This window comes from Tripterygium wilfordii, chromosome 13 (assembly GCF_013401445.1).
Source record: "Tripterygium wilfordii isolate XIE 37 chromosome 13, ASM1340144v1, whole genome shotgun sequence".
In the NCBI taxonomy this organism is placed as follows: domain Eukaryota; kingdom Viridiplantae; phylum Streptophyta; class Magnoliopsida; order Celastrales; family Celastraceae; genus Tripterygium; species Tripterygium wilfordii.
Genome location: NC_052244.1, coordinates 8,425,402 through 8,441,966, shown reverse-complemented (window position 1 = coordinate 8,441,966; position 16,565 = coordinate 8,425,402). Strand labels below are relative to the sequence as shown.

At 37.5% G+C, this 16,565-nt stretch overlaps 1 pseudogene; it reads right to left on the bottom strand.

The window, feature by feature from the left end:
• Positions 1 to 154: 154 nt before the first annotated feature.
• On the bottom strand, positions 155 to 4,919 carry LOC120012516 (annotated as a pseudogene).
• Positions 4,920 to 16,565: the final 11,646 nt, after the last annotated feature.

Sequence of the window (16,565 nt, the reverse complement as noted above, 5' to 3'; positions counted from 1 at the left end):
ATGACTCCCATGGAGATGGATCCATGGTGATTTGGATGGATGTTGATTTGACGATGGTCTTCAGATCTAGTCAAGTTCAAAGGGTTTCAACTTAGGTATTCATTGGTGACTATCTATCTACTCGTGAACTTTCTCGGGTTGGTGTGAGTTGACGAAATTTATTAACTTTTGGACAGTTGAAAAAACTACACTGCTCTATTAAATGTGTTGAAAATGTGAAATGTAATATGCAGCGCATATGAGGTTTCAGCAGAAATAACAAATCTTGGCAGAAAGTCTCCAGTAATTAAATAAGACAGACCCACGAAAAGAAAAAAACAAAATTACGAAATTTCTTCTTGACCTGTTGCATAAGACAGAAGATAATAATACCTCAGGCGGCTTGTAATGAGCATTTTCGAGCAGCTGCTCTCTCAAGTGCCCTCACCCTATTAGCTTCCATACGAGCTCTTTGTGCTGCTGTGATCTCATCTTCCTTAGAGCAGCTGGCACCACTATTTGGCACTTGATTTGGTACTTCATTACCAGTGGTTTCAACAGAAGCTCTACCAGCGACAACATTGTCACCATCCAATGCAGATTGTTCCTGAATTTAAGATGAATAAGACTCTAATCATTAATCATCATCCAAGACTTTATCTCACGAGTTTAGAGTCAGCTATATTAATTTATAAGACAATCAATGGGAAATCACTACATGTATTCGTTTCCGTCATTCATTTCAATCTATGAAAATCATCAAATATGACTCTGATCATTAAACCCGGAAAGGAAAAGTATATCTAAACAACAACTATCTAGAAACTTGAAACAAATTACTTAAGATTAGAATCTCCAACACATGATGTGCTTTTTTTTAATGGCCCAACACAGAATATGCTATACCTATAACTGTATGTTACTTATCTTTTATTCTTTTGCCTATTTCAAGCAACAATAATAAAAAAGTAACAAAAGCTAAAGAACTTTTACCTCTAGGTTTGATTGAAAGCTCGTGTAATTGTAAATACTCCTTTAGAACAACATGTTAGGCTAATGAAACATGTAAGACAAGTTGCTTTTATGAAATAATGACACAGTTTTTTATTTTACCCGCAACAATATAAAATGTCAAAAATTTTTACTTTACTTTTTATAAAATCAACATTTGCATAAATTATACTGACAAAAACAGAGTTCTACTCTTTCACTTGGTTTATCTTTGAGTGAAAGACATATTCAAACTTGCCAAATTAGTCCTTTCTGATAAATGTGTTGGAAAGTGGAACTGTAGAAGATAGACCAGAATAACCGAAGGGTGAATAATACTTACTTCAAGCGCTTTCTGATATATCTAATGAAGTATGTCTTCTTATATGCCATTGACGACATTAATCTTTGAAGATGAAACACCCTTATGAGGGCTTTGCCCTTCGATAACGACCCCTTCGCCAGGGTTTAAAAGATCTGGACCAGAATGGAGGAAGGATCACAAGAAATGAAAAGGAAAAAGCCTAATAATATATTGAAATAGATATATCCATCACTTTAAGTATGATTAAGAGGATAACATGTAAAGGCAGATGTAATGAACAAATACCAAATACCCTCAACGATCTGCAAATCAAATGTGTAAGAAAGGGATCTCTCTCTTTTCAAATATTACAACACCCTAAATGCAGGCACATACGCAAAGTACATACCTATATTAACCACAATAAAAAGCTGCCATCAAAATCATTTAATCATGTATTGCTACATAATTTATTAGATGAAAAAAGGGACACTAAACATGCCAAAAGAGTGAAAATATTAAATTTCTTATATTTTAATTTATAATTTTGTACTTGTTTTGAATGTAAAACAAATATTGACATCCTAAGGTATGGCACATTTCTGATACTATGACCACACGCATCCTAGACTTGTCAGACATATTTCCCTCTTCAAATTTTGGATGAATAAATATCTAAACATTTATCAGAGCATCAAAAATCCCATATGATCATATCATACGTAGGGCTTCCTTATTGATATATCTGCACTAAATATCCATACAGGTGATTTATTTACTGGAAAACCTTTCCTACTGGCTACACCAATTTGCAGCTATATATGACATTTTAAAGTTATTTACAAGATGAAGCCTCAGTAGGATCAATAACCAGTACATTTTTCTTCTAAATAATAAAGCCGACCAATATATTATAATTGTGCAACATTTGAACAATTATTTTACTAAAGAAAAAAATGGGGGAGAAAAGATAGCAAGTAGACCTTGTTCATTGCTTGGACCATCATATTCAACAGGTGGTTCATGAAACTTTGTTGGATCTCCCCCATTGGCAACTCTTTCTATTAACTCTCTAATACATATCTGCCAACGAAATTGTATGAATCCATTGATCATTATAACTTATTTTTAATAGATTCGATGCAGGAATAAAGCAACTGGGTAAAGAACTTGTGTACAAATATATAAAAGTATGCTGTATGAATGCTTCTCGCATCATATGTGCTAACACTTGTAATTTATCTTATCTGAAAGTACCAAAAAGAGAATGTTAATGCATATTTTCAATATGATGGAAGTTTCATCGCTTAACCACAATTATGGCCAAATGAACAAAAGTTTCTGGGGATGGTATCTAGCCAATCCAAGCACTCTATCCCAGTCTCCAAACAACTAATACTTCACTCATACTTACTAGTTACTACAACATCATCTAGGAATTTTGGGGATTTTTTGAACATGTGTAACTTCAACAGCCTTTCCTCATTTGATGTAATAAAAACTACGAATCCTATTTTTTTAGCTAAAAAAGGGGACACAAACAGATACCAAGGGGATGTCAACCCAATAGAAAACGATTATCCATAAGAATTTAATTTTCGTACACAAAATGAAGGACTTCCATACATAACAACAAAGAAACCAGGTACAGAGATTTAACCCCAGGATCTTAACACTTCCTCTCATGATCTGGCTGCAACCAAATCTATGCCAAATTGCCAATCAATGTCAACGGAGTCGCAGGGAAATGTGTGGCTTATATTTCAGACTTTCGGCTTCTTTTTTACATAAGAAACATTTGTTTGCCATGTAGAAGCTATGCTTTTGAAGATTGCTGATTCTTGAGGTTCTTCCCCAGAAAATTCCGTTCTTTTTTGAGCACCAGTAACTCCATCCCATTAAAAAAAAGGGAAAATTCATTCAATTGCTAAAAAATTTAATTTATGAGCTCCGATATATTTCTAACCTCTTAAATATTATTTGAGCAATATTTGTTAATAGCATTCTCAAATCTAGAGGATAAATATCACCGAAATTGTATTTTAATGAAAAAAAAATCATGAAAGTGTTCCGCTATTCAGTTCATGATGTGTCTCCTAAAGAAAACCAACCAAAATTCGGATACTCATAAAGTATGACATGTCCAGAATGTTACAGAAACACAAAGTGATTTAGAATTTGATATCCAAAACAACGAAATGTAAAATTCAGGGAAATGATATTGGGACTCAAACCCCTATACCTATTTTCCATTGATTGCCACACTGTTCCCAGGAACATGGTTTATCTATGCATTCGTCTATACTCTCTTCCTCAGCTAATTCATTTTCTATTAGAATCTAAACCAATGTATTAAGTAGTTCGACCACGATTACAATTTGATTGAACTTTTAAATTGTCTGAAAAGCATATCATTTCAGACTTCATCAAACTTTGAGGGTCCCAATATTAATTGGCTCTATCCAAGAACTAATAAAAAAATCCAATCTTCACGAGGAAATCGCTTTGAGATTGCCAGGTAAACTACTATATCTTGAATTGACAAAGGAACAGAGATCCAACTTTTACAATCGCATCTTTACTAAGGGCATAGAAATATAAACGAGGTAAATCATACCAATGAGAAAAAAAGAAGAAGGAAAAAGATCATTTCTTACTTTTAACACCTTTGTGGCAGCAACTTGTTTTGCCTTATGTACAAAATGATCAAATGAATAATAGTGAATCAAATGGGAATGCCATTCGCTGTACATTCGGATCAGATTCCCCAAATCGCTAACCTGTGAAACGGAGAAATGTATACACCACACAGAAAGATTTAAACAGAACATAAGAGATTAAAAGAACAGAAAAGTCGTGTTTTTCTTGAACCAAGGAGACTTCAGAAATTGAGGAAGAGGGTGGATACCTCGTGTCCGCGACCTCGACGCCTGAACGCGCGAGGGAAGTGGCGAAGTGCGTAGCCAAGGCCATCGTTAGAGAGGAGAAGCTCTGGTGTGAGCTTAGGTCAGCTTCTGGGGACCTTCTTGGGCTTCGCTACTGCTACCACAGGCTTCGCTGCTGCTGCCACATGCTTCGAATAAGAATAAGAAGAAGATTTAAAGGAGGAACTATTGTTGTTGAAATTCGAAGGTTTAGGGTTAGGGTTTGAATCAGGTGCAGAAGAAGAAGAGTAGTCACGAGACCAGTGGGCTAGGAGACCGCACTTGTAACACCCAGTCGAGGCTGCTACATTTCCCTTCTCTATCTGTCTCCTTCTTCTCCCTCTCCGCCGGATTTACTTCGAGGGATTTAATATTATTTAATTAATACCTTTTTTACTTTGGCTGGAAATGGAAGAGGGACTCTGGTGAGTTTTTTATCAAAATAACACTTTGAGTATAAATATATACCTATATATACCTATGACAAAAATATTTATCACACTAGCACTCCACGCCATCCTGAACGGCGTGATTAGCTTTAGGTTTTTTCAATCACGCCACTCACGAACGCCATCCATGATGGCGTGCCTAGTATTGAACAAGAGTCACGCCACCCATATACCTATGATGAAAATATTTACCACAATAACAGTCCACGCCATCCTGAACGGCGTGATTAGCTTTAGGTTTTTTCAATCACGTCATCCACGCACGCCATCCATGATGGCGTGACTAGTATTGAATAAGAGTCACACCACAATAAGTGGCGTGACAATTGAAAATACCATAATCACACCATCTATGATGGCATGATTCTATGAATTCATAGAGCATGCTAGATACAACGGCGTGATCAACCAAGAGGTTAGATCACACCATTTTAGTTGGCGTGATTCTTTAAACATTTTCACGTAACAATCAACAGCAACTCGAAACCTGTTAATATCCATAGCAAAACAACAATCAGCCCATGCCATCCATAACAAACAAAATAAATCTAGAACACGACTTGGCCATGTCTTGCTTGTATCCAACCAAAGACACCAAACATTTGGAAAAGAAAAGACATACATAATATCATATGGTTCCAACAGCACTATAAACAGAAAGATGATAAATATCATATGATCTGGTGCCTAGTCCATGTCGCGGGAGTAGTAGATGTTCCAGGCTCATCTTATGTCAATTGGGAGGCATGCATTGTAAAGTCAGGTGAACGGGAAACACGACCGCGTCTATGTGATGGACCTCCTAGATGCCTACGACCATGCTGGGGCGTAACTTCCATATTGCCTATAACCTCCTCAAATCGATGACCCTCACCAACCTCTTCTAGAATGTCACGACAATTCCCTAACCAATTAATGGCAATGACAGAGGCGGACTCATTTAATGCATCACACAACGTAGTAGCAGCTTTTCTCGCTCCCGCCAATGCCAAAGCAGCATGAATTAATAGATTTTACATTATAATATAATTTAAATGCTATAAAAGAATATGAAATTATTTAAATATTTACCACTCATCGTAGTCGTCTCCCCTGTGGCGTATACTCCAGATCTGTAAATTGTCTCACTATCGATGGAGCACTAATAACCCATTGTGTTATCGACAAATACCAATGCATATACTCGTCAATGCTCGTGCGAGGGAATTGCTCCTGCGCGATATGAGCAAGTCTATCATCCCATTGTGCTAACCATGTGGCGTTTTGGATAGCCCAATCCACATCACCACGACCTCTCTTATTTAGTCATGCAATTTTTCATTGGTATCCACTGGACTCGGGACATGTTAAGAAATACCAAATTGCCTCATCACACGATCCGAAAAATATAACTCCACTATCTCAAAACAAATCAACGGCACGATGGCTCTCCAGACTCTGCTTCCTTCAATACATACTATGTCACGCCTCAATCCGCAGAGCGTGAAGATAAGGACAAAGACACAACAACCACATGCACCAAACACAACCACGTGCATATCACGTGCTACGTCCCAACCCAGTATAAACTTTACCAAAAATTTAGACAGCATCTCCCCATAAATTGAGGAAACCCACCTGTAATCAAGACACAACAAATATACACTTCTATTATATCCAAATCCACTGACCCTCAGGGTCTACCATTAGATACAAATTCCATCATTCAGCATCAACCATCCAAAAATCACAGAATACCACTCTCAATCATCCGTATACCATCCATATCCAACCATACACAAACTTGACAATGCAAAACAACACGTCATGCATATATAACCATATCCATGCATACTTACCACTAAAACATAACCGTACATGTATATATAAAACACACACAAGTACTACATAGATACACAAAACAACTAATGTCCATGCCATCTCCGTCACGCGTCCTCCTGCTGATCCGCAGCCTGTGCACTAGATCTTATCTCACCTATGGGGAGGGAAAGTAGATAGGGTGAGTGGAAGGCTCGGTAGGGATAAATAATAGAACATAAAAACAATATTATGGTTGGAAATTTATAACGAATCATCAATGCAAAAATATGCAATGCAAAGCTAATGCACCCAATCAACCTAACCAAACCTCCATATCCTCCACCAATGACACCCAAGCCGGCGAATCAGATTCCCACCCTGCGACTATAAGCCGATGAGAATCCACCGCACTGCCTCTCTCTCTAGCATCCAATCCATACCACAATCACGTATCCGTCAATCTCAAACCTCTAGGGAGAAGGTTGGCACACGTGGTAGCAACCACTCACCGCTGGCCCCACGGTGATATCTCGGCCTGCCACTCCTGGCCTAGCATCACATACTAGCCAGCGTGCAGTGACAAATTCCGCTACGGAAATCCTCTGGCCTAGGACCATCACAAGGCTCCTAACCATCATCCACGCACGTGCCCAAATCATCCAACACCTAACGTGAGCCCCGGGTCCATCCTCAGGACACACCATGCATCTAATGGAATTCCTACAATTCATGTCATTCATGCAACAAATATAATTACAACATCCATTCATCATGATGCATGAAGATTTCATAATGCTCGATTTATGACCGAGCATTTCATGCGTTATAATGCATAGCAAGAATAAACTTTTAAGTAAAACAAATGATATGAATACGAATTGGGCTATGACATTTCTTTGGAATACGCAAAGAATGGTCCAAAGGAACTTACCAAATCAATCGAAATAACATTCAAGACTTGTCTTTTTTTAAAGATTGAAAATAACGAAGAGAAGGGGAAAAATCCCTACCTCGAAGTGGACTCGAAATTCTCACCAACAGGCAACGTACACTCCACGCCAATTCACAAACCTATTTAATGAAATAAACTCCACTTAGTTCCCATATTCATCAACCCATTCAAATCCCACATTCCATACTCCACAATGTCCTCATTTCCACTAAATTCATATTCTACCTTAATTCTCTAAGGTTAAACCATTAAAATCATACCCCAATATTATTTTCCATCCTAACACAACCTTAATTAAAACAATTGGAGTCAAGAATCCTTACCTTGAAGCTTGGTAATTCCACCAAATCAAGATAACAAAGGATTCTCTTGAATTGGCTCAAAAACCTCACTTGAACCTAGAAATATAAGAGGATTAGAACCACATTTGAAGTTATTGAACAAAGAAACTCTCATTGAGACAAAAACCCCAAAACCCATTTAACTCTTAAACCCTAAAACCAAAACTTTACCTCAATCCAACTCTTTTCTTGTAGAAAGTTGAAGTGTGTGTGTGTCTCTACCCAAGGGAAACCCTTGCCGGCCGGAGCTTCGCCGAAAGTCACCGGAAATGTCACGGGAAGTGACTGACCAGAGGTGGTGGAGAGAAAGTGCAAAGGGTAGCTTCCCTCTCTCTTTTTTTTACGACCTTCACCCACTTTATAATTTTCTTTTTAACTCAATTATTTATTTATTTACTATTTTTTTCTCTCTTTTAACTTTTTGTCCCAAAAATAATTTCCTATATTCTTTAAATCCTTCCAAAAAGTCTTTTTACCCTACAATTTTATTCTTTTTATAATTAAAGCCAATTTAGTCATTTTATTTTTATTATTCTATATTCTATTTATTTTTATTTTGAGACAGGGTATTACATACTATAGGTACATCCATCAATCTGGCAGCTATATAAGGCATCCACTAGACCTGATTGGTTCTTGTTGATCCAATTCATCTCTAGCAAATATAAGGACTTGCCTTGGGGATCTTCTATAAGTTCTATTTCCCCGCCAACTAAAAAAAATACAAACATTATCAAATTTAAAATAAACATATACATATACATATACCTGATTATGTATATATATATATTCACACACACGGGGCAGTGTACATGGTTAAAATTTATACTTTAGTAAATTTTAATTTCTGGGATACTCAATTACCACACGGTATTGTATCAATTTACTTGCTCAAGATCAAACTAATATACATTAAAATTTTTAACAATAACATATTTATTCGTACGTTTTTTCCGTACCTAAAGTAATAGGCCACAACCTCCAATCGTACGAGCACTGCTCAGACATCCTCGACATAGGTTTTGATATAAGCAGCCCAATACTGCTCCTCCCCAACTATACAAAGAGGTCTCCTGAAGATTCACTAGAAAAGGTAGGAAAACAAGGGGTGTGCTATCACCCGTCGTCGTCGAGAAGAGAATGCTCCCAAACATGGCTAATATGTAAGCCTTGGCATATTGTTGCAAGACCTGCTCAGGGGCATCATCGGCTGGAGGATTATGTTCACCAAAGTGCACAACTAACCATGACAACGATAAAGAGGCCCCCTCCCTCTCGGTACTAAGTGTGACCCTACCTAGTAATCTTAACATCATATCATCCCAATCATATATCACAGTACCAGTTACAACTGGTCCATCGACTCTCAGGACTAATAAAACAACAACATCCTCCAATGTTATCGTCATCTCCCCAACAAGAAGGTGGAAGGTGTGGGTTTCACGCCTCCATCGCTCGACCAACGCAGTTAGAAGGCCATTATCAAGTTTGATGTTACCTATATGTATGATACCATAGAACCCAGCCTGGATAACATAGGGTCTCACTTGTACATCCAAATTCCAAAACACATGTTGCCTAAATCTGATTGGCACTCCTGTATCTTGTAGAAAAGGATTTCAATAAATGAAGTGTGACCTTCTCACTGCATAATTTGAATAAGATTAAATATTTTTTCACCTGTCTCCGCCACACATCTTTTGATCGGTGGTTTGCTTGCATGTAAAGAACAGATCGATCCTCCGATCCAGGATGACCCTCCCTCATATTGCGAACATCAGGGGTCCCTGAATGACTAGATGATCGACCACCTCGTGTCCGTGCCATACGTCAACTCCTTGAACCTGCACTGAAAATGAAGTTAGTACTTCAATACCTTGTGAAACATATTTATACAGTTTAAGAAAACAATAAAAATATTTCTTTGTCAAAAAAATGAATACACAATAAGTAAACATATACAAATTACTTTGTCTCTTGGACTTCTAGAATTTTTTATTATGCCGTCTTTGTCCACAAATGCTACACTTGTTTGTAGAACGACCTTCTCACGCATCCATCTCATTTGTGATTTGAGTCAAATTTGAAAGACCTTTCGATGCCCTGCGTTGCTCGGGATTAGCAATAACCAACGGTCCATTGTACATCGGCCAACCTGTCTTGTCGGGTATTAGGCAAAAGATAGGCGCATATGCGCTCTCATACGAACCAACTGGAAAATACGCCTCCATATATTGTCTCCAGTCAATCTTGTTAATTGAACAACAAGCCAAGACATGTGAACATGGACGATGATACAATAGCCACATATTGCAAGAACAACATTGATCTTCAGTACATTATCCAAGACATACTACAGCCCGGCGTTCACCACGTTGATTATTTTCCGCACCCCGTGTTCTTGTTGTCACCTAAAATGTAGGTGGATCATGGTTGAACATCCGAACATATTGCAGCTTGGAATCTTGATTTTCCGGATTAATGTGACCATAAACTTGCGGTGGCAATTCAGTACCTTGAAGTCTAAATTATTCTGCTTCAATTCTCCTCTTCACAAAATATTTGTTGCATCTGTAAAATGTGAGTTGGACAAGTGCAGTAATAGGCAAGAATCTCCCACCCTTTAGTATACTATTCAAGATTTTCGACATATTTGTAGTCCTGTTATCGTATCTATGCCCATCATCGTACGATAAACTCCATTTTTCTTTTCCAACACGATCTAGATAATTCCATGCTGCAATGTTCAAATCTTTTACTCGCGACATCCAGAAATCAAAATGTTCCTTGGAAGGTTCATTGGCCATCAAATTTATTGCATTCCTCATATCTTTATCCTTAAATTTATCATGGAAATTACTTACAAAATGTCACAAACAGTACTTGCGATAAGCAAATGGTTTGGGCCACCTATCCCGCATTGCTGCCGAAAGACCTATATGTCGATCAGACAAAACACAAATTCTCCGTCAATTTGTTACATAAGAACGAATGTGATCTATGAACCAACCCTAATTATCGGCACTTTCTTCATTTACAATTGCATAACATAGTGGAAAAGGGCCATTACTTGCATCAAATGCAACCGTAATCAACAATTTTCCCTTGTATTTTCCATACAAATGAGTTCCATCAATATTAATCAATGGACGACAAAAGTAGAACCCTTCGATAGAAGGCTTGAATGCCCAAAACACACGATCGAAAGTTGCCACTCCATTTGCACATTCCTTATAGTTTAAATTGACGATTGACTCTAGATTAGAATTCAACAATACCTATAAAAATCTGGGGAGCACGTTGTATGAATCTTCAAATGTGTCAAATAATTTCTCCATAATTTTTTGTTTTGTGACCCAAGTGTGAGCTAGCATATGCCTGAATAGTTGCCATATTAATCTTCAAATTTGCTTTAACAATAGAAATCACTTCCTCTGTAATATACTCTAAATCCAACTAGCGATGTCCCTGATACAGTGAGCCATTTGTGCATGTATGACGATCCTTAATTACTATTATCAACCATACATTTAAATTTTTCCTTCCTCATTGCTCAAAGATACCAATTGCAAACTGGCTCTCTCACGCATATCAATTGTAAAGAGTCTTTACTTGAGCATTGTCTCTTGTACTGATAGTTATTATTGTTTTCAAAAACTTCATTTACTACCAACGTATCATATGTACCCTGCTCGTGCTTATCCTAATCTCGACATACTACATATTTTGCTTAACTAACATCGCCAAATTCAGGTACGACCTCCTCCAAATTTAGGTGCCCATTTTCATTTTCGATAGTTGAACCAATATTGACTTATACATTATACCACCAACCTCCTCATCATCGTCACTATCATCAGTAGGAATGTCATGTTCATCTTCTACCAACTCTGAATCATTGTTTAGCAATTGCTTGCTCAAAGTGATTGTTGTCTTCATTGCCACACATTTCTGAGATTAGATTAAGGTTAATAGATGATGATGCTTGCTGATATGAACTAGCAACGTCAGTTTGAGTATAATGAACCCATGGTGATGATGGCTTATGATTTTGGTCATACTCATCAACATCTGAAAATCCACTAGTTACATTTCGATTCCAAGGTGATGTCATTATCGCCTCCAATCTACATCACATACAAATTATCGAGTTAACGCACAAAAACAATATCATATAATAATTTGACCTAACATTATTATGTTTTCTTCAACTAACAAAATGCTTAATTAGTCAAATAATCTAATTAACCAATCATAAGTAAATAATATAATAGCCTAAACACTAATTCCACATTAACCACACAAACTACCTACACCAACTACAATCAACGCCTACATCTACACATAACCAATGCCAGAGTATTACATGAACAAATTATAGAACAACATAAAACTTAACCTCTCATCTATTCTTGCCTTGAACTCGGACCGTGTGGCGGACTGTTTGGAAGGAGTGTATCCTACGAAAGTGCGGAGGCTGCGATAGTGGATGTTTCACAACCAAGAGGGCCGACCATTTGGGAGACTATTGCTTTGCGTGGGAGATGTTAGAGAGAAGGGGGTAAGGTATGGGATTTTGAGCAGAGGCTACGGTGATGGAGCTTTCACCACTAAGAAGGCTGGACTGGTTTAGCTACTGGTATGTGTGTGAAGCTGTCGATGGAAGGGTACGGTGGTGGAGTAGACTGGACTGGTTTGTGTGTGAGATGGGGGAGAGAAGAGAAGGGATAAGGTTCCAGATTTGTATGGTGTTGACGGGTTTGGGATAAGATTTTTTGCACAAGTCACGCTGTTACCTACGACATGACTATACATTTTATACAGTGGCGCCGTCTGTGGCGACGTGATTGCATATATTACATGAGTCATGCTGTCTGTGACGGCATGACTACACTGTTTGCACAAGTCACGCCATCCTGGATGGCGTGATTGAAGAAACCTAAAGCTAATCACACCGTTCAGGATGACGTGGACTGCTATTGTGGTAATATTTTCGTCCTAGGTATATATAGGTATATATTTATGCTCAAAGTGTTATTTTGGTAAAAAAAACTCGAAATTTGGTAGTGGGCTAGGGCCGTCTTTGGTCCACAAAGACTGATCCAATTTTACATTGGGAGTCGACTCATTACATACGAATTTTTTAAAATATTTAAATTTACAAAATTATTCTTAAGTGAAATTACCTTAAAACCTATTTTTACAGTTATTTTTCTCTCAATATAATTAATTAAAATTAAATTTATAAACCTAATCTTCTCATCTCATCCTTGCCTTGCCTCCCATCTTCTCCTAGTCTTCCCTCTTCTGAGGTTTCTAACTATAATTTCATTTGAGAATGATAGATCAAGAGTGAGGGTGAAGAGTCTCTCCATATGTGAATCTGATAAGCAAACAACAACAGCCCGATTTGAGGCATAATCATACTCAGGCGTAGGTACCATTATAACATTAAGCAATTCCATTCATCATCAACGAAGTGCTCAGTTACAAAAAAATATAGTCCATAGTTAATTTGGGGTCCACAACTCTAATGCAGGGTTGACAAGTTCATTTATTCCATTGATAAGGTTGAAGAGGCTTTGCTTTTCCCTAAGATATATGGATACACAAATCCCCTTGAATAGTAAATGAGGTTGAAGGGTTCGAGCAAAATCAGTGAATGCCAAGTGTTCCGCAATCATGGAAGCTCTGCCATTATGATAATCTTAACTCTTAAGCTCTTGGCTGCACCACTCCTTGTCAAGAGGGACTCCAATGTGAGTGAGAAAGATGGCAATTTAGAATACTAAAAGTTATGTAATTAATATGTTTAAAAGGGTCATTTGGGAAGTTAAATGTGTGTATTAAAAAATTTATAACCCTAAGATACTTTGTATCGTCCTCTACCTCAAGCCTCTCTCCTTTCTCTCAGTAAACTCACGTCTCTCTTCTCTCTCTACCTCATGCCTCTCTTTTCTTTCTATACCTCACGCATCTCTCTCTCTCTCTTCCTCTCCAAGATTTGACTCTCACTCTCTCTCCAATCTTTATTTTCTTTTGGTATCACGAATCTCTCTCTTCATTTTTTTTATTATTTTTGAGATTTTCGATTTATTTTTTCTTGTATAGTAATCGGTTTTCATGCCAAAAAATAGAAAAAATAAAAAATAAAAAATAATAAAAATAAAATTCAGGAGCCCGTTCTTGAGCCCACAGACCCACAAAAATTAAAAAGCCTGTTTTTAGACCCACAAGCCTACAAAAAGTCATTACCTTGACCCATAAATACCCATAAATAAAAACCCTAGAAAATATCTAAAAAATAAGGGAATTAAAAGATTTTGGAAATAAAACCTTAAAAAGAGAAAAGGTGGCACATTTTTAGGGTTTTGCAAAAAGAATTAAAAATACAAAAAGGGTTAGTTTTTTAGGGTTTCTAAAGAGAGAAAGAAATAGGGTTTGGGGGGCTTTTTGGTAAAAAGAGAAAAATAGGGTTTTGGTCTCATAATATGAAAGGAAGAAGAGGGAGTCTCATGGACACAAAAAAAAAAGAGAGGGAGCCGTAAAAAACAAGAGGAGAAAAAAGAAAAAGCTAAGAGAGAAAAGAAAAAAGAGGGGAAAGCCTTTCTTTGAGAGAGGAGGATGCCACACCAAGGAAAGAGTAAAGAGAAGGGTTGTGAAGCCCGAAACCTCTCTCTGTTCTCTCTATCTGTCGACGACATATACGTAAGCCTTTTGATTTCTTCATTTTGATCGGAAGTTGTATTATGCTGTCTATGTATCTATTTGTCTCGGTTATCTCTTCTTCTGTTGGCAACTCTGATAATTTCTCGATTAATATGTTAGTATGAGATTCACGTGCTCTTATGATTCGCTGTATTATTCGATGTATGTGTGTTATGCCTCTGGCATCCTTGACCTAACACAAACAGAATGTAATGGAGAGTTGGGAGAGTTGAAGAAGAAGATTCAGTTTCATTTCATTCGTAACCTTTTACAATAGCGGTAATCAGTATTTAAGCTAACTGATTAACCGACTCAACTAAAATGTCAAATAGAATCATTACACGTGGCAATCCCAAACTAAACAAAAGGTAAACAATGATGCACAATACACACCGTTTAGGAAAACAGACTTAGAGGTTCATAACAACTACCCCCTCTTAACAACAAACTTGTCCTCAAGTTTGGATTAATGAACAACAATCAAAAGTTAAAATCTGGATATTGTGCAACAAACTCTGCATAATCTTCCCATGTAGCCTTTGCCACATTATGGTCCTGCCTTTGCACCAAAATTTGAGTTCCAGCAATGTCTCCTTTCTTGTAAATGCGCCTTTTGAGTATGGCTTGTGGAATTTGAGCTTGCACCAAACCTGCATCTATAACTGCGGGTAATGTAACAGTGGGAACTATAGCTGGTCCAACATGTCTCTTAAGGCAGCTGATGTGAAACACGGGATGGACTTTTGAATCATTGGGAAGTTGAAGTTTATATGCCATAGAGCCAATTCTTTCTAGAATCTTATAAGGGCCATAGTATTTTGGATGTAACTTGTGATAACTGTGGGAAGCTAAAGATGGTAGCTGATAAGGAGTTAACTTCAAGTAAACCAGATCACCCACATTAAGTTCCCTCTCAGTGCGATGCTTATCAACTTGAATTTTCATTCTTTCCTGAGCTAGTTGCAAATTCTGTCTCAACACAGCTAATAGCCTATCTCTGTCAAGTAAGGTTGTTTCAACCAAGTCCAACTTAGCGGTTCCAATCTCATAAGAAATGACAGTGGGAGGGGGATATCCATAAACCAACTCAAATGGAGTGGATTTTGCTGTAGTGTGATAGGAAGTATTGTAACTCCATTCTGCCCAAGGGAGCCACTACAGCCATTGCTTAGGATGTTGATTGGTATAGCATCTCAAATAGGTTTCAAGACATTTATTAACAATTTTAGTTTGGCCATCACTCTGAGGGTGGTAGCCTGAACTTATGCAAAGCTTAGAACCTTAGAGCTTAAAAAATTCCTTCCAAAATAAGCTCAAGAAGACAGGGTCTCTATCACTTACTATTGAAGAAGGCATGCCATGTAATCAAAAAATATGTTCAGTAAATAATTGAGCTACCATGGCAGCAGTGTATGGATGAGCCATAGCAACAAAATGGCTGTATTTAGATAACCTATCCACCACTACCATGATCACTGTCTTCCCCTTACAATTAGGCAATGAGACCACAAAATCCATACTTATATCTTATCAAATTCTCTTTGGAATTGGCAGTGGCTGCAATAAACCTGGTGGGGCAAGTGTCTCATATTTGATTTGTTGACAAACGACACACTCAGCAATCAATACCCTAATGTACCTTTTCATACCTTTCCAATATAATCCCTTCTTCAATCTCTAATAAGTTATGAGGATCCTAGTATGACCAGTAGTTGGTGATGCATGAAATTCTTCAAATAATTTCCTCCTCCAATCTGAAACTGGACTCATAACTATCCTTCCCTTTTATTTCAATAATCCATTATCCACTGAATACCTTGTACTTGAAGGTTCAGCATTTTTGATTTCCTTTGTTTTATCCATAATCCAACTATCCTTCTCCAAATCTCTTCTTAAATCATCCATCCAACCAAAGTAGGGATAAGAAATAGCAGAACAACCAAAACGTCTGAATTGTGTGAACCTTCTATCACCCTAGATAAGGCATCAGCCACCATATTATCCTTCCCATGTTTATACTGGATTTCATAATCATAGCCTAGCAGCTTAGATACCCACTTCTGTTGAAATGGTGAGCCAGCTCTCTAATCTAAGAAATGCTTCAAACTCTGATGATCA